An 18,737-nucleotide genomic window follows, 5' to 3' on the forward strand; every position below is an offset into this window, starting at 1 on the left:
CAGAGGCCCTAAGAAGAAGGCAGCCACACATGTGCCCACTTTAGTGTTATGAAAGCATCCTTAGACATGTTACCTGAAAAACCTGCCCAGATCTTGCAAGAAGAATTCTTGCTCTTATTAGATGGGCCTCAGTTATCATGCTATGGGGCCACCATCTCATTTTCTTACTTTTTGTTTTTATTTCAGCCTTCCAGCCCAGGCTTTGGGGCCTTTGGGCTATGGACTTTCTGTGTCCCTACATCAAAAAGTGTATATTCAGAGATGAAGGAAAAAAAATGAAGTATCTTAGTAATAGTTTTAAGTAAAGAAGCAAGTATTCAGGAATGAGAGAGAGAGAGAGAGATTTATATCTTAAGAGACAAGTTTAGGATGAAAAATTACTAGACTTGGAATCTGAGGACTTGAATTCAAGCCTTCTAAGTCAGGTATTAGTTGTGTGATTTGGATGCTTGGTGAACCTTGCTTACCTTCAGGTGATTACTTACACTTACACTCCGTGTCATTACAAGAATGAAAACTTCAGTTTGCAAAAGGACAGTGCTCTTTCTGGTCTAGACCCAGGTCTGCACACTCAATTCACACTGAATTTTTGTTGTTGAATTAATTATAGCTATATCTGTGGAGGAAAGAATTAGATTTAACATGGTAAAGATGATGAATTCCAAAATATCTCCTTTTATTTATTTTTTACTTTTTAATTTTTTTTTAGAGACAGAGACTGCTCATGGGGGAGATGGGCAGATAGAGAGAATCTTAAGCAGGTTCCATGCTCAGTGTGGAGCCCAATGACCAATGACCCTGGGATCCAATGACCCTGGGATCATACTCTGAGCCAAAATCAAGAGTTGGATGCTCAAACAACTGGGCCACCCACGTGTCCCTTTATTTACTTTTTAAAAATTTTTATTTATTTCTTTAAAAGTATGTGTATTTTTAATTGAAATATAATTAGCACACAGCATTATATTAGTTTCGGGTGTACAATGTAGTGATTCAACAATTCTATACATTGCTCAGCACTCCTCATGATAGTTACATTCTTAACTCCCTTTTTCCATTTTTCTATTTCACCTCTGCCCCCCCCGGCAACCATCAGTTTGTTCTCTGTATTTAAGAGTCTGTCTTTGTTGTTGTGCCTTTCCTCCTTTATTTATTTATTTTTTAAAATTCCACATATGAGTGAAATTATATGATATTTGTCTTTCTTTGTTTGGCTTATTTCACTTAGCATTATATACTCTAGGTATATCTTTGTTGTTGCAAATGTCAAGATCTCATTTTTTATGACTCAGTAATATTCTACTGTAAATATATGTATGTGTGTGTGTGTGTGTGTGTGTGTGTGTACACACTTACATACATACATACATATACCACATCTTCTTTATCCATTCATCAATCTGTAGACACTTGGGTTACTTTCATATCTTGGCCATTGTCAATAATGCTGCAATAAAAATAGTGCAATAAAAATAATGCTGCATACATCTTTTTGATTTAGTGCTTTTATTTGCTATAAGTAAATACCCAGTAGTGGAATTAATGGATCATATGGTAGTTCTATTTTTAATTTTTTGAGGAACCTCCATAGTATTTTCCACAGTTGTTGTACTAATTTAACTTTCCACCAGTGGTGCACAAGGGTTCCTTTTTCTCCATATCCTTGGCAATACTAGTTATTTCTCGCCCTTTTGATCCTAGCTATTCTGACAGATGTTAGGTGCCATCTCACTGTGGTTTTGATTTGTATATCCCTGATGATTACTGATGTTGAGCGTCTCTTCATGTGTCTATTGGCCATCTGTATGTCTTCTTTGGAAAAATGTCTCTTCAGGTCCTCTGCCCATTTTTTAATTGGATTATTGTGGTGTTTTTGGTGTTGAGGTATATACGTTCTTTATGTATTTTGGATATTAACTCCTTATTGAATAGATAATTTGCAAATATCTTCTCTCATTCCATAAGTTGCTTGTCATTTTGTTGATGCTTTCCTTTAGTGTGCAAAAACTTTTTATTTTGGTGTAGTCTCAATAGTTTAATTTTGCTCTAACAGTAAAACCTTAGATTGCGAGTAACTTGTTTTGCACGTGTACTGCAAGATGAGCAAACATTTCCAATAGATTTTTAATTGATAAATAAGCATTGTCTTGCAATATGAGTTGCATGTCTCAGGCTGTGGTATTTGGCAGAAATCCATGATTTTTCAGAATGTTGGAAGGTGCCCACAACTGGTACTAGTGTACTTTTTGTCACTTCAAAGCACCTATGGAAGTCCTTTGCTTTTTCATACAAGTGTAAGCTTAGGAATGCTTTGCTTCATTCTAGGTCAGGCTGCCTGCAGATATAGACCCTTTCCTCTGCTGCCTTATTGCCAGTCTCATTAAATACAGTATATGACAAGAGCTTATTAATACTATACTGTAGTCAACATCTGTGTGAGTGTACACAATGGCCTCCATGCAGAAAAGGTTGAAAAGAAAGGAGGTAAGAGGAAGGAGATGATTATGGTGGAAGTTAAGAAGGAAATCATTGAAAAGTATGATGAAGTATGTGAATGGCTGAAACTGAAAGAATTTATAAGAAGATTCTGTCTGTATCTCATCTGTAGAGGAGGAGGAGAAAAAGTCGGAGGAATCTTTCCCTTCATATGAGATTAGAGAGTTGTGTAAAAAGGGAAACGGTGCAAAATTTTGTAGAAAAGCACCACCAAATAAGGCTGTAGCAGTGTGAGCGATGAATCTGTTTAATGACAATGCGAGTTCACATTTCCATGAAATCCTCAAAAGGAGGCAAAAGCATGTGTCATTGGATAGGTTCCTTATTAAAGTTGCTCAAAAAGAAAAAGATTCCATTGAGCCAGTAGACAGCAATGACTCCATTAGTAATAGTGAAAGTTGTTCTACACAGTAACCCTCATCTCTCTTGTGTCCCTCACATGAGCCACAAAGGTTTTCAAAGGTAAGTGTAGGTTAACTTGTTTATTTTTCTTTATATTTTATATTTTCTTTATTATTTTGTATCATATTACAGTATTGTAATCACTTTTATATGAATATTTTTGGGTTGTGGAATGAATCATCTGAGTTTCCATTATTTCTTGTGGGGAAATTCGCTTTGATGTACAAGTGCTTTGGATTACAAGCATGTTTCTGGAATGAATTACACTCACAAACCAAGGTTTTACTGTATTTCCCTTGCTTTGGGAGACATAGCTAGGAAAATGTTTCTACAGCCCAATATTGTTAAAATGTCCATACTACCCAAAGCAATCTACAGATTTAGTGCAATCTCTATCACAATAACAACAACATTTTTCACAGAACTAGAACGAATAATCCTTAAATTTTTGTGGTATCCCAAAAGACTTAATATAGCCAGAGAAGTCTTTAGAATGAAGAACAAATCTGGAGGTATCACAATCCTAGATTTTAGACTATACTACAAAGCTATAGTAATCAAACCTATATGGCACTGGCACAAATAAACACACAGGTCAGTGGAACAGAAGAGAGAGTCCATAAATAAATGCATGATTATATGGTCAATAAATCTATGATAAAGGAGGAAAGAATATGCAAAGGAGAAAAGACTGCCTCCTCAATACATGGTATTGGGGAAGCAAAAGAATGAAACTGAAAGTGGACTACTTTTATACACCATACACAAAATTAAACTCAAAATGGATTAAAGACCTAAATGTGAGACCTAAAACCATAAGGATCCTAGAAGAAAACATAGGCAGTAATTTCTTTTACATTGGCTACAGAAACTTGTTTTTAGATATTTCTCTTCAGATCTCTTCTTAAACTGGAAACCATGTTGCCTGATGGAATGCCATAGGTACCAGAGCTAAGCCACCTGAGTGGGAGTCCCCTCTCTGCTGCTTACTGACTCTTTGACTTTATAAATGTCATTTAATTTCTCTGTGTTCCCATTCTCAATAGCAGAATCAGGTTTTGATGATTAAATCACTGTTTTGATACTGGGAATTGCAGTAATAAACAAAATTCGAAAACCCCCATTTTTATGTAGGTTGTGTTCTAGTGATGATGATAATAACCTCTATTTTAACATTGTAGTGAGGATTAAATATGTCTTTGTACCTAAAGCCATTTGAACAGTGCCTGACATATAGAAAGTACATAATATCTACTAGGTATTACTATTATTAGACCAAACTCTGATCTTTGTAGACTTAAAAGTTATGAGTGTCTGTGGTGTCCCTTTATTCCTTAACATGACAGCACGTTGCAAATACCAGCCCTAAAGAAATGTAGGCTTCAATATATTAGAATTTAGTAAATTTTGGTTCTTCTTTTAGTGGAAAGACTTCCTTGTAGTCCTATGGAAGTGGCTTTCTCAATATCGTTGATCTCAGTCTTGGTTCTTCCACTTCTGTCCTTTTGTAGGGTTGGTTTAATCCTCTCTGCCATGGTTATGGGATCCTCCCCACTTGCTTGCTTCCTGTCTTGAGTGGTAGAAATTCTTTTGTTTGAAGATTCCCTATGCTCCCCTACCCTGTCCCCAATTACCCTGCCTCCTGGGAGATTTTTCACCTCTCTTCTCACCTCTCACTTCCTTTCCGTACCACTCATTTGACTCTGAACACTTCTGCTCTGAATTATAGGCTTTTTTTTTTTTTTTTTAATAAAAGCCTTGTTAGTAGCTGAGAAGGATGGGCAGTGATGAGGTCTTATATTCTTTTGCATTTTTCTGTAGTCCTTTGCACAATAGGTATTTAGTGTGGTTTATTTCCATGTGGCTTTGGTGGACTTTCTGTTTGTATAAAAGCAGTGAGGGGATTTGCTACTATGGATACTTTCAGCCGAATGTTGTGTGGAGCAGTTGGGATGGCTTTCAGGGAGAAGGATGGGTAGGTAACAGTAATTATGGACAGGATGGACCTAAATATTGCAACTTATGTGTTCTGTGAACTTAGCTTATAAAACTGCGGAGGGAAATGGAGAAAGTTGGTCTTCACTGGCTTTTGTTGTGAGAAGTCAACCAAATGCAGGTGGAAAAATCAACTTAGCAAATACGGTGAGTTTTTTTCTAAGGCATTAGATGTTAGTTTCCATCTTGCTGCTCAAACTGCTGTTCATGAACCAACAGGGTTAGCAACATTTGGAAGCTTATTAGAAATGCAGAATCTCAGGCTTCACTACTGTACCAAACTACGAATTTTAACAAGATTACCAGGTGAATCTTATTCAACTAAATGTTGATAAGCCTTGAATTCTAGAGTTGGGCATTTAAATATTCCTGTATCTGAGCTGCTTCCCAAACAAATTAAATGAGAATCTGTAGGTGGGGGTGGGCCTCAGTAATTTTTAAAGCTCTGTAGATTCCAATGTGTAATGAAAGCTGAGAACCACTAATAGGGGGTGGTTTTGGGGACTGGTAAATATGTAGTAAAGGAGCAGATATGAATCTATTTACCTTTGGAATAGCTTTCTTTTCTTTTTTGACTAGGCCAAATGCACAGTAGGTGAGTTGACAGAACTGGTTCATAAATCTTCAGCCAGACTACACTCTTGTCTCTGCCATGTTGTACTGAGTCCATAGATTGAGTCCAACTCCAGCTATAGCCTCTATGGGCTGATAGATCTCAGAGCCTGTGGACTCTTGCACAGAGGCCAACACACCCCACCCCTGACCTGGCAGAAGGCACAGTCAGATATTGCCAAAGCACAAAACAAAGGATCTGTCATTGGTATAGGCTCTGGGGCTGGAGTTAGATTAGGAAAGCCCCTTTCCTAGTGATCTGAAGTAGAATGAAGCTTAAATTTGAGTGTCCAGTTGTGTCTAGAAGTGAAGGCTGAGAGTTAGTGTCAGAGAATGACACTATCCAAGGAATAAGTGTCTGGAGCCAAAATTCCTAAATGAATTAAGAGTCCTTGAGTCAGGAGAATGCAAGACCAGTGTTGGTTGTGAGGGTCAAGGAAGAAGCAAAGCCTGCAGGTCCAGGACACTGACCATGAATCAACGTGGGTTGTTAAAAGCTTGTTTTTATTTGGCCACGGAATGAGCTGGCAAGAGTTAAAGGCATAGTGCTTGTGTAAACAAATAATTGCAATTGCAGTTCTGAGATCCTTTGACCTACGTCAATTGGTACCTTATTCTAAAGGATTCTACTCCTTTACAATAATGGTTTCCTGCAATGAATTTTCTTTCCTTATTGCAGATAGGATTTATTCTGAAAAATGCAAAGGCTTTGGTGATTGGAGATAAGAAAGTCCATTAGGACTTCAAAGGCTTCAGATGGCTGTTGTTTGATGGCACTATAAATAAATTTAACATAAAATTAAAGGAGACTGCTTTGAAAAGTAAAGTGAAGTGGTCATCAATTGTTTGTTCTTGGGGCTGAGATTGGGGTGAGGAGGAGATTCTCTCCTTTAATAGAGAACCATTTTTGTGTTTATGAACCTGGAACAGGGCAAAGAACATCAAGGCACTTCTAGATTGGTAAAGATGAAAAATTATCTTCTTGGGTCCCTTCCTAGCAGAAAAATACCTCAACCATAATGTATAATTGTTTCTATAGGGCAATGGCATCTTAAAAGGTGCAAAAAACTGGAGTGACAGAGAATGACAGTGCTGTCCAGTCATTTCTTAGTAATGGCTTATACATCTCTCCATATTTGTAAAGCTATAAGAGAGCTCAATAGTGTGGAAAGACTGGGATGAAAGTGCATTTCCCTTTCTGAAGGCAGCATAGAGAGGCATAAGCACCATCTTTGCTCTACCATTGGATGTGCCAATACTACATTTTTACAATGGTAGAAAATCAAAGAGAAAAATGAGAGAATTTCATTCCCTCATTCTTCCAGTAAAGTAGCATAGTGAAGTCATTGTATAAATGGCAGTCCAAAGGTTATAATATAGAATCCAGGTATATTAAGATCTTTAAAAATAATTAAACCAAATTTTTTACCCATGAGGAAACTGAGTCCCAAAGAGCCCAAGGTCATTGATGGCTTTAAGTAGTCTCCCATCCCCCATACTATAACATTTATGGGTTATAAGGCTTGTTTCATAGAAGAGTCCTTTCTAATCAAGAAGCATTGTGTAGAACAAGAACATAGCATCCTCCTCATCCACCACAGTGAAGCTCCTTCCTTCTGAGAAGGACTGCTTGCTCTTGATTATTCAGGTGATCAGTTATCTTATGGCTCCTCCCATTCACTTTTGGTTTACTTCCCTGTTCACATAGTTAGTTCTTGGGAAGAGAGAAAAATAAGGGAGGTAAAACACATGGTCATTCTTTCACTTATAAGTGGTTGGGTGGGGGACAGGTTGTGTAGAGAAAGGGCTGGTGGAAAGATTGAAATAAGTTTTGGTGGCTACTTGTAGATTTTATTTATTCTACAATATTAAGAACATAAAAAAATTTGAAAGCTTAACTGAAAATACATTTTCTTGTAAAATCTCCAATGTTTCGTGACTCACAATTCAAATGTTGAATCTTATTCAGTCATATAAATCACTAATCTTGAGTTATGAGTTTACCTCGTGATTTGTGTTTCTGTTAGAAGCACTATGAGTTTTAGACATCAAGTTTTATATTTGTAAATGTGTGAAAGTGGATGAGTGAGTGAAAGAAGGTAAGTTCCCAGGCTTTTCTAAGCTGAGAGTGTCAACCTATGTGTGAACAAATGCCTTCCTAGCCGATACTGGGTGTAAACCTCTTGAAATTTTGGAGGAGAGCCAACATTTCATCACCTTGGCTGATCTCTTCATACACAATGTAATGCTGTCATGTACTTTGCCAGCACAATGAAATGCCAAAGGCTTGTCCAAAATGCCAATGATAATACACCTATTTTCAACTAGCACAACCACTGTAGTTCATGTAGTTACTTTCCCAACTGAAAAATGCTGGTGAACCAGCGCAGTGAGGCCAAGATAAGTACTGGCTTACAGTTACTGGCAAACAGCAAAGACAATTAAACTTCAGTATTGAGTCACTTGTCAGCTGGGCAGGCTGACTTCAACTCCTAACGCTGAGTTTTCAAGCTGCGTGGGATTTTGCCATATTGAGCTTGGTTCACATTAATAGAGTTGTGCTGTTAAATCCTAGAAAAGCCAAATGTTTTTAACAGAGGCTATATGCCTGTATTCTGAAGCATGTGCAATACTTAGCCATTCTAATTTCTGAACTGAAATTGGATTGTTGATGCCAGGAGGGGAGATTATGACATGCCTTAACGCATTGTGAGCAGACAAAATGCAACTCCTCTTTGCTAGTTAGGAATCTGTGTGAATACCCAGTCAGCTTCCCACACACATGAGTCTTCCCCATCACTTCAGTGGGAGTTTTATGTGGGAATTAAGAAGAGGAAAATGTCACCCAGGCTGTGTGCCTGATCGTGATTTAATATCTGAGCCAAGAAGTCCTCAGAGAGTGAAAGCTCCTGCCCACATAGCACTAAGTCATGGACATGTGCAGCAATGACGCTTGGAATAAGCCTTACAGTACTTTAGATGGAATGATTTATATGCAATATTTCATAAACCTGAATGGACAGTCACAAGAGACCTTCATATTGGGATCTTTCATTGAGTACAAGTGATAGAATGGTCAATGTTTACTTTTGTTCTTTCTTTGTAGGAGACCACAAAAGTCCCAGTTAATGTCTGCTGAGAGAATAAAACCTAAAAAAATTTAAATGTCTTCATGGTCTGAAACAGCAGAGTGGGAGGCAAGAGGCTTCTTTGACTAAACCAATTAATTATACTTTCTGTATGATGAAGATGCATTTGTGGAAAATTAGAGTTCTTAAAATTTTGATCACTATTAAAAAAATACAAACACCAAACAAGCACAACCATGTTTTATTAAATAAATAATGGAGCTTATGGGATCAGTCCATGGCATTTAAATGCAGTCCCATTCTCTGTTTCCCATGGGGTAATTACATGACTCAGTCCACTGGACACCCAGCTGAGCCAAAGCAGCTTTGCAGGGAGTTGGGTGAGATCGGCCTAGGATTTGTTTACTTGCCTTTTCAGTTGCTGAATTAGTGTAGAGCTGAGTGTGATCTTCTGAACCAGGGGGGAGGACATTTATAAGTAAAGAGGCTGTCATCTTGTGGCTCTGGCCCTACTCATGTTTGAAAATTAAAGAAATGAAAGGAACATTGAGGATGAAGTTTGCGCAGCTTTATCCAAGATACCTGGGAGGCTGTATTGAATCAAAAAGCATGGAAGCCAAGGATATGTCTCTGGGAGAGCTTGCTGCTGTTCAACTGCATGTAATTCAGTCATTGTTCTTCAATGCAATACATTCCAACTGTAGCCTTGACTCCTCTCCTGACAATGTGGTAGGCTTTCATCACGTTTCAGGAAAGATGTTTTTACTCAGAACTTTTAAATATCTTAGCTGCAGCTCTAGAAGCAGTTCATGCAACATTTTGCAGGTAGAACAGATTATGTACAAGACCTTGTTTGCATGAGGACCCTTAAAATTATATTAGGGTACCTGTATCCCATTTCCAAAATCAACACGAGTACCTTTTTAAGACAGGTAAATAAAACAGAACATCATGTTTCCAATAAGATTTTATCAACAGAGACGTCATTATTCCTCTGGAATGGAAGCTCATGCTGATTCTATCTGGTATGGTATTTTGGGGTTTCTCATAAATGTAGGCTGATTTTTGTCCTTTATATGCTGCTGTCAACCACAGATTCTCTAACTCAACTTAAACAGGGTAAGAGGCATGTATGTGTGTATGTGTTTAAATAATTTTTTTTTCGAGCAATTTTAGATGCAGAGCAAATTGGGAGAAAGATCTATTTTTGATATGCATCCTTTGCCCCCCCCCCCATATGTATAGCCTCTCCCATTATCAACATCCTCTCCCAGAGGGATGCTTGTTACAATGGATGAACCTGCACTGACACATCTCATCACCAAAGTCTATAGTTTAGCTTAGGGTTCACTGTTGGTGTTGTACATTCTTTGGGTTTGTAGAAATGTATATTGACATGTATCTATCAATATGGTATTATATAGAGTATTTTCACTGCCCTAAAATCCTCTTTACTCTGCCTACTCATCCCTCCTTTCACTCCCAACCTCTGGAAGTTACTGATCTTTTTACAGTCCCCATAGTTTGTGTTCTCGGAATGCCATATATTTGGAATCATTACCATGTAAGTGGCCTCTTTCACTTAGTAATATGCGTTCCAGTTTTCTCCTTTTCATGGCTTTATAGTTTCTTTTTAGCAATGAATAATATTTCATTATCTGGATATAGCACAGTTTATTTATACATTCACCTACTCAAGGACAGCTTGGTTGCTTCCAAGTTTTGGTAACTATAAATAAAACTGTTGTAAACATCTGTGTGCTGGGTTTTGTGCAGACATAGTTTTCAGCATCATTGGGTAAATACCAAGGAGCATGATTGCTGGATCACATGGGAAGATATGTTTAGTTTTATAGGAAACTGCCAAAATTCCAAAGTGGCTGTTCCATTTTTTATTCCCACCAGCAAAGAATACCTGTTGTTCCACATCCTCACTCCCATTTGGTGATATCAGTCTTCTGGATTGTCAAAGAAAAACCCAAAGCAATGCTAACTGGCAGACAGAAGGAAGATTCTGAGTGTTTGGCAATTATTATAACTTATTCTTTTGACCAAGATTATTTATTTATAGAGACATTTTTAAAAAGCTTAATGCGTAATATCTTATCTAGGTTCTGAAATATTATTGGTAAAATCAAAGTCACTCAAGCATACTTTCTACTTATCTCTTGGGAAATCAAGCTATTGGATTATTAGCTCTTGGTTATATCATCACTGCACAGTTTGATGTTGTGTCTGGGCGTTAGAAGACTAACCGTTGCAGACTAGTGTGGGTGCTGGTTATTTTGAAGCTAAGTTTATGTGAAAAGAAGTCTTCACAAGTTGCCGTATGTTGTATTGTTTGGCTCAGGGAGTTGATACAAGTCTTGAAGCTGGAGATTGTGTGATAAATAATGCAGGGTAGAAACTTGCCCCACTAATTAATCAGAATCCTGTGAACCTCAGTGGAGTGAGTCAGAGACATCCAAACAGGTAGAATTGCTCTGCAAAACTGTTCTAGATGTAATGCAACCACCATTTGGGATCTCGATGCCACACACAAAAAGAAAATGATTCGAAAGTTCAGAACTGATTTGTTTAAAGACAGTGCCACTCAACACAATTATATTTACAGATGCATTCAATAATAAATACCAAGTAAGTCATAATGAATTAAACAGAAGGAATTTTACGAGTTTTTATTTGTATCAACTTGCAAATGTGTAAACGTCCATAATGTGATAATTTCTTAGACTTGATCAAATTTTTCATCATCTCACCTTTTTCTCAAATAAGTTTGTTTGGTCTTATCAGGGAAGTTTTTCATACATTGTGCTTCTGGCGAGTTTTCAGTAAGTTGGTACTTTCTGCTTGTTTTAATCCTTTGTTGTTTGTTTTGTTTTTTAAGTTCATTTTTTTTACATGTTTTCATTTAGTTTTGAAATAGAGACAGAGAGTGAAGGAGGGGCAGAGAGAGAGGGACAGAAGATCTGAAGGGGACTCTGTGCTGATGGGGCTCAAACTCATGAACTGTGAGATCATGACCTTAGCCAACGCCGGACATTTAATTGAATGAGCAACCCAGGTGCCCCTCAGTTTACTTTTTTATTATTTATTTTTCAGAGAGAGAGAGAAAGGGAGTGCATGAGTGAGGGAGATCCAGAACGAGGAGAGAGACTCCCAAGTAGGCTCCATGCTGTCAGTACAGAACCTGATGAGAGGCTCTAACTCAGTATGCCTTTATCAAGAGAGAGAGAGAAAGAAGGAGAAATTTCTTAAACTTAAAAACAGAATATCAATGAGAAATACGTGCTCAATTTGCAGAAATATCATCAATGTGTTATTTCATGATGGATCCTAATCACATAGATTTCTGCTAATAACCCCACTCAAGTTGACATAAAATAAAACCTGGTAATGACATTTTTGGTGATTTTTTGGTACTTGAGTTGTCCTAGATATTGTAAGACATCCAAGTCAATTATCAGTGGGATTTCTCTCGCATTCTGTAACTTGTAAGTTTGAATGAGAATTATATTAAGGATGTTTAGGATGCCAAAAAGTAAAGATATGAGGAAAGAGAGTTTTAAGGCCTGATTTATTGGAGATGAATACATTCTAGTGCTTCCTGAGACTTAGGCTGGAGTCAAATATTTTGAAAATTTCCTTACATGAAGTAAATAATCTATTGAACAAGTTTTGAAGACCTAATCACCTTCTCTGTAGGAGGCTATTTTCTTCCCTACTGATGGAAAATGCAGGATAAGAAATAACATCCCTTTGGAATATTTACCATTACTACTGGAAACAGAAATCACAGCAATTAAACAATGGAATAAGAAACATGCTTTCCCAGGTACTGTTAATCTAGGATAGACCTATTCAACCTTGCTAGAGCCTCTAATCACCAAGAGGTTTTATTTCGATATTGCAGAGGATTCTTTTTAAAGATGCCTTTATCTTCAGACTAAAGAAGAAGAGGTAACATTACCAAGTTATTAGATACAAAACATCTGAGTTCAGTTTTCAGCTCCACCTCAAACTCTTTGACCTCATCAAGGAAGAGGACAGCTTAAACCCTGCTGTTAGCAATGGACTCAGTGACCTTGGGCAAACCACTTAGTCACTAAGTCTCCATTCATCTATATTTAAAGTGGATTCCCTTTGCTCTCCTTCTTATGGAGATAATATTGGTAAATTGCTTTGGGTTCCTAACAATAAAAGCACACTTCAAATAGAGGCACCATTATATTGTTTTGCAATCAAGCTATATCTTTGTTTCCTTCAGTTATCGCTATGACTGTTGTGTTGATTTCAACAGTTAGGTGTGTCTGCTCTAATTGGTCAAACCAATACTTATCTGATATACTTTTCCTTATTTCTGTTAGTTACCCTATTTTGCATATTGTTCCCAAGTTGATTTCTTTGGGAATTATCTATGAATGAGCAGGTCATATTAACCATAAGAGCACAGATTTCAGAAAGAGTCTTAGGTTATAATATATGTTATGGCAAAATAACATCCAGGAGCTTCTTGTATTTTCAAATGATTATGTACAATAAAAATAATAATTAATGTTGTAAATGTAAAGTACACCTTTCATCTGATCATCTCAAAGTACCTTAGAAACGCTAATTAAACTCCACACCACCTCTGTGCCATACATATTATTATTTCCATTTTGCAAGTGAAGAAAATGAGGTTCAACAAGGTTATGTGACTAGCATAGGACACAACATGAGTCAGTGTCAGGAAGGGGATTTAGTGTTTCCAAGGCCCAGTCAAAAGCTTTTCATCTAGAGCTAATTAGTGTTTTATAATTTCAAAGCTGGAAGGTAGCAGGTAAACATCACTTCCTCCCAATATTCCTGAGTGGAATCCCAGTGCCTATGTTACCTGGTGCCCCTCTTTCCCCCGCTGATTCCTGTTCTTAACTCTCAGAAGGTTTTCTGGTTTTTCAAACTCATTCATCATTTGTATGACTTCAGACAGATCACTTAACCTCTTTGAGTTTGTTTTATCATTTGTAGAATGGAAATAGTATTTCTCTATCCTGGACTTGTGCAAATAAATGGACATAATGTAAGAAAATCCTGACTGTGATACCTGGCATATGGGAGGCTTTCCATAAATGGCTGCTATTTGTATTACTATTTGAATTATTCCCTGTATTTACAAGGGAATCATCCTAATAAAAACTGATAATAAATATGAAGATTTAAAAAGGATTGGGGCACCTGGGTGGCTCAGTCTGTTAAGCATCCAACTTTGGCTGGGGTCATGATCTCGCAGTTTGTGGGTTCAAACCCTGCATCGGGCTCTGTGCTGACAGATCAGAATCTGGAGCCTGCTTCCGATTCTGTATTTCCCTCTGTTCCTCCCACACTCATGCTCTGTCCCTGTTTCTTTCAAAAATAAATAAACAGTAAATAATTTTTTAAAAAAGGATAAAAAGATGGAGGATGTCCAAAATAAAATAGGTGTAGGCTGAATTATCCTGTATTTGTGACTAGAGAAACAAGGTGAAAAGGGGTCAAGTGTGTGACCAGATGGTTCTTAAGGACAGAGGCAGGAATGTGTGGCACATTAATTACAGGAGAAATAGGGTATGTAAATTGGCACTGAATATTATCATGCCTTTTCTCTAACAAAAATTTCATTGTTACTTTGGTATATTACAATGGAAAATTGTTCTCAGTAACGCCAGCTTTTCTTTTGATGTTTCTCAGGGAATTGAATTTGGCTAATGCCCCAAAGCATTTAATGTTATTTTCAAAGAAGTTTTAAAAATGTTTGTGAAAATAATAAGACCAAAGTTAAAGCTAATGTAAAATAGAAGACTCATTCCAGATGGGACTGGAAGTGAAATACAAATACCATTTTGCTTAATAATAATAATAAACCTACTTATAAAAAATGGATTTGTCATTTAAATGTAAGATGTGCTTGAAGGGAGAGAGGGGAAGACAATTTCCTTTTTGTCTAAGGACGGCAGATGTTTAGGAGACAGGAAGCTGTTTTCCTTTTCTTAACCTTGCAAGAAGATCCATACAATTAAGTCCATGAGACAGAAAATCTTGAAATTTACAATCCAAGACTCCAGGATAATGCATGAAAATAAAATTTGTGATAGTTAGAAGGTCCATAGTCCTAATTTTTCAATCAATGCACAGTTTGCATTTGCCATCAAAGTCTTTATTTTCAGATGATTATCCAGCTTGATTTATTAGTCTGATCTTTCAGTGTTTCCATGCTTACTGCACTTCAGTACCTGCCTTTAGATCGGTCATTGGAGAATTTTAATTTTTCTTCCACTAACTTTATAGGTTATTTATCTCAGGGTTACCTCTTAATTGATTTCCCTATCTCTAGTTTCTTCCTTGTTCAATCTATTCCCCACACTTCCTGCCAAAAATAATTAAAGATGAAAACCCCAAAATATAATATGTCACCACTCAGATTAAAATCCTTCGATATCTCCCTGTATCTGCAAAAGAGGGGGGGAAAGTATGAACTTATTAGCATGAGAGGTGTCCCTTCAAAATAAAGACCCAGTCTAGTTTTCCAATTTCATGGATTAGCCCCTCACCTAAAAACACTTTCTCCTTCCTGCCATTCAAACATTAGTATGGATTTAGCAGAAACAAACTAGTCTGAGTGGTGATAAAAGAGAAAAATCTATGTGGCTCAGCAGATTCTAACACCTAACAAGAAGAGAGAGACTAAGGACAAAAATGAAACTCAAAGCCCACATGAGTTGGTGAAGAGACCGGACAAAAGGATGAGGAAGAATATGTGGTAGGTGAAGAATTTACATGGACTTATTATTGTTGTTATTCTAATTGCTACTACAATTCTGGTTGGTTTTTATTTTGTTAGTTGGTCTCAGTAGTATACAAGCCTGAAAGCAACTTTGTGCTTTCTCATTGCTCCTCGTTGACGATGTTAAAACCATTGTTCCCCATGACTGGTTGGAAGAGCTTTCCAAGACACTCTTACTAAAAAGATTCCAGTTACATTCAATAATTAAAAACTTCAGTTCAGTTTAAAAATAGGTCTTGGCCCTGGAGGTATCAGAAAGAACAATGAACTAGTAGGGAGAGTTGAGGGAGGTTGCTGCAATTGCCCTCTGCGTTTCTGCCCTCTGGACGATGGACTCACTACTGTTGGCTCTTTCTCTTGGGGGATGTTTTTGTGGGATCCTTAGAATCCCTCTCTGCTGAAGATCTCAGACTTCAGTGAATGTTATGAGTAGTAACTCTCACCTGCTGGTCACTTAAAACTATCTACCTCATCCCGTGGACTTCTCAAGGGCCACCTCACTGTTGGGGACACTTTGTAGCCCTATATGTTCTCCTTGAGGAGGGTCTGTTTTCGGTTGGGTCAGAGAGGCTTTATTTTCCCCACAGGATCTACTTCTAGAAACAGGGAAGTAAAAGCCCCTTTGCCATGTCATGGGTAGAAAAACATCTCCCTTCCCACACAGTTCTCTTTTTCTTTGTTATGAAAGAACAAAGTCTTTTTCTCTCCTTTTTTTCCCTCTCTAGTCTTTCACCTTTGAATTTTCCCAACATCCATCAGACACTAGTCCCTGTGTCCCCCAGATTCCTGAAGACACATGTCAAGCTTTCCCATTAGTCTCTTTCACCCTGTTTTACTAGGTTTGAAGTGAGGCTGCAGCTGTTTTCTACCGTCATCCAAGGAGAAGTAAAATAAAAATTTTTTTCCAAAGAAATTTCTGTTTTGATGTTTTTCAACTTTAACTTTTTACATGGTTGGAGGGGATGATCACCTAATTCTGGCAGCACCAGCTTGGGGGTGGTCCTCTTCTAATCTTGTTGAGATGATTTAGCACCTTACTTTAGACTTTGTAGATAAGTGGTACCTACCATTTTGTTCTTGACCTTGGCATGTCTGCTAAAATTCCAAAGCAACAAAGAATTACATTCAGTATCCTGTGATACTATGGTGGTTGCTGTGGCACCTCTTTTGAAGGCCCTGCTTCAACCACCCCCCCCCCCCCCCCTACAGGCCCAGACCTTCACACATGGCATGTGCTAAATACTTTCAGGCTGTTGTTAGATGTTTAAACAGTTCTGTCTGCCTGGGAGACACTTCCCCATCTTGAAAAAAGATATCCATCTTTTAAGAGTCTGTTAAAATGTTGTCTCTTTGGTCCTGCCTTTCGGACCTCCCTTGGTCAGAAGCTATACTAATCCCAGCTACGTTTATCTAATGTTTGGAATCAACTATGAAAGTTATGAGTTTAAGAGTAAGACAGACCTGCGTTTAAATTTGAGCTCAGAATTTTATGAGCTCTGTGTGACTTCAAATAAGTCCTTCATCTCTCCAAGTCTGATCATCTGTATAAATGAAGGAAAAATAACATCTTAAATTATTTGAGATTATATGAATATTAAAAGGAATAATTTGTAGAAAGCTAAGACTACAATATCTTTTTTAAAAAATTTTTAAGTGTTTATTTTTGAGAAAGAGATACAGAACATGAGTTGGGGAGGGGAAGAGAGAGAGGAAGACACAGAATCTGAAGCAGGCTTCGGGCTCTGAGCTGTCAGTTCAGAGCTTGATGCGGGGCTCAAACTCATGAACTGCAAGATCATGACCTTAGCCAAAGTTGGACACTAAACTGACTGAGCCACTGAGGCTCCCCTACAATACTTTAATATGGTCAGTACTCAATATGATAGGCAAGTATTTAATATGATTGTTAGATACTAATACTATGACTTAATACTCTTACTATGATTAATAGTACTTACACTTCTGCTATCACCTTGGGAGTAAAATGGTACAAACACCACAAAAAGGAAGTGTCCTGCTGCTTGTCTAGCTTGACTTTTATTCACTGCCATCTGCAAGCCACTAGACTAGATTCTTTATATATGCTACTCAATTTAATTGTCCTAACTTCCCTGTGAGACTAGTGCAGTTATCTGGCAGATGGGCAAACTGAGGTTCTACGAAATGAGGTAACTGGCTCAGGTTCCCAGGTTTCTGGCAGAGCCAGAAAGAAAAATCTAGGTGTGCCTCACATTTAAGCTTGTTTGGGGAACGACCACACTGCATGGCAGAATCCGCAGGCTTTTAATGTGTATTTGCTAAATGTCCAGATTTTTCTAAACAGCATCACCTACTCCAGTGCTTTCAAAGCCCCTCGATTCCAGTGCAACTCTAGCTCCGATGTGACTGCAGCTGTGCAAAAATTCCCTGCTGTAAAATGCCATTCACAATTCCCATGAGTGCCCTCTAAGTGCACAGGAGAGTCTTTCTTCATGAGCTCTTCTGATTTTAGGCCTAGTTCTCTGCAAGAGTGTTTCTCTTCATCTCCCCTCTCCCCAAAAGTCTTTACAGTCTCTCTATCAAAGTGATTCTTCCTTACAGTACCTGGAGCTTTAAATGATCAGCTTGAGCCAAGCAAGGCTATTGTTGTTAAATCATGTCATGATTACTTAATATGTATGGCACACCCTCCCAGGAAACCTGAAGTGCATAGTGTTATTAATTTCCCCTCAATGTTCCAGTTTTGTCACTGGCATAGCTCTTCTTTCCTTCCAACTGTGAAACATACTACATTTCAATTGCAGAGGCTGAATGAAAATGTGTGAGGTGGATGGCACCAAATGTCCTATTTCCCCCATTTCTGGTGAAATGAATACAGTCTTGCTGCTTCCTGACCCTCTGCACATGCCCCAAACTCATTGGAGCTGTATGTGACATAGCCAATGGGATACCCTGCTCTTAATCACATTCCTGTGTTTCTCTACAGATGTGTGAGTTGCATTTTCTTGCAGTTCTCCTTAACCAGGGTATTGCTTATTGCCAGCTTGGAGTGGCTCTCAAATCCCCCAAGACTGCAGTTCATTTTAATATCAGGTAGTTTAAAAAATTGGGCAAGAACATTTTCCCTTTCTATAATGTGGATCAATTTAGGAACTCAGAGAAATGACACATAGTTCAGCTGAATTCTCACAAAAAGTTTTTGGCAGGTTTTCAAATAAATGCAGGGGCTGGCTTAGCATTAACTCTGAGGTGTCCCAACTTAAAAGCCACAAAAGTTTATATTTCCTGCTAATAATTTTTGTATATAATACTCTCATCACTAAGGAAATTAATTAATTATGTTATTATGTTTTTCTCCTCGG

Source organism: Panthera uncia (assembly GCF_023721935.1).
Source record: "Panthera uncia isolate 11264 chromosome A1 unlocalized genomic scaffold, Puncia_PCG_1.0 HiC_scaffold_17, whole genome shotgun sequence".
NCBI lineage: Eukaryota > Metazoa > Chordata > Mammalia > Carnivora > Felidae > Panthera > Panthera uncia.